Source organism: Notothenia coriiceps, unplaced genomic scaffold, assembly GCF_000735185.1.
Source record: "Notothenia coriiceps isolate Sejong01 unplaced genomic scaffold, NC01 NC01_scaffold00030216, whole genome shotgun sequence".
Taxonomy (NCBI): Eukaryota; Metazoa; Chordata; class Actinopteri; order Perciformes; family Nototheniidae; genus Notothenia; species Notothenia coriiceps.
This window is the reverse complement of record NW_011362917.1, coordinates 42,174-42,659: the sequence shown is the minus strand read 5'-3', so window position 1 is coordinate 42,659 and position 486 is coordinate 42,174.

The window sequence follows — 486 nt, the reverse complement described above, 5'->3', positions numbered from 1 at the left end:
CCTAATATTCTCTCTTATAATTTAGTTTGTTATAATTTCACGTTATATTTATGTGCAAAATCAGAAAGATTAAACCCTGCACTTTTCTGTGTGTGTGTGTGTGTGTGTGTGTGTGTGTGTGTGTGTGTGTGTGTGTGTGTGTGTGTCAGAGGGCAGCTATTTCTTGTGGTGATACCAGAGTATTTTGTGCTGCCGCAGAGATTAGTCTGAGTTCCAAGACCCCATCAATATCCATGACTCCCTATTGCTCACAAACACACACACACACACACACACACACACACACACACACACACACACACACACACACACACACACACAAAAAAACCACACACAGTGATGGAGTGAGCGGAACAGACCTGACGCTCTCACTCACTGGTAAATGGGTGCCCTGATGGACTGAGGCGATTCAGACACACTCACCCCAAAACACTTGCACTCAGCCGGTGATGGAGTGAGGCCATTCCCTCTCCTCACCTCGTGCCC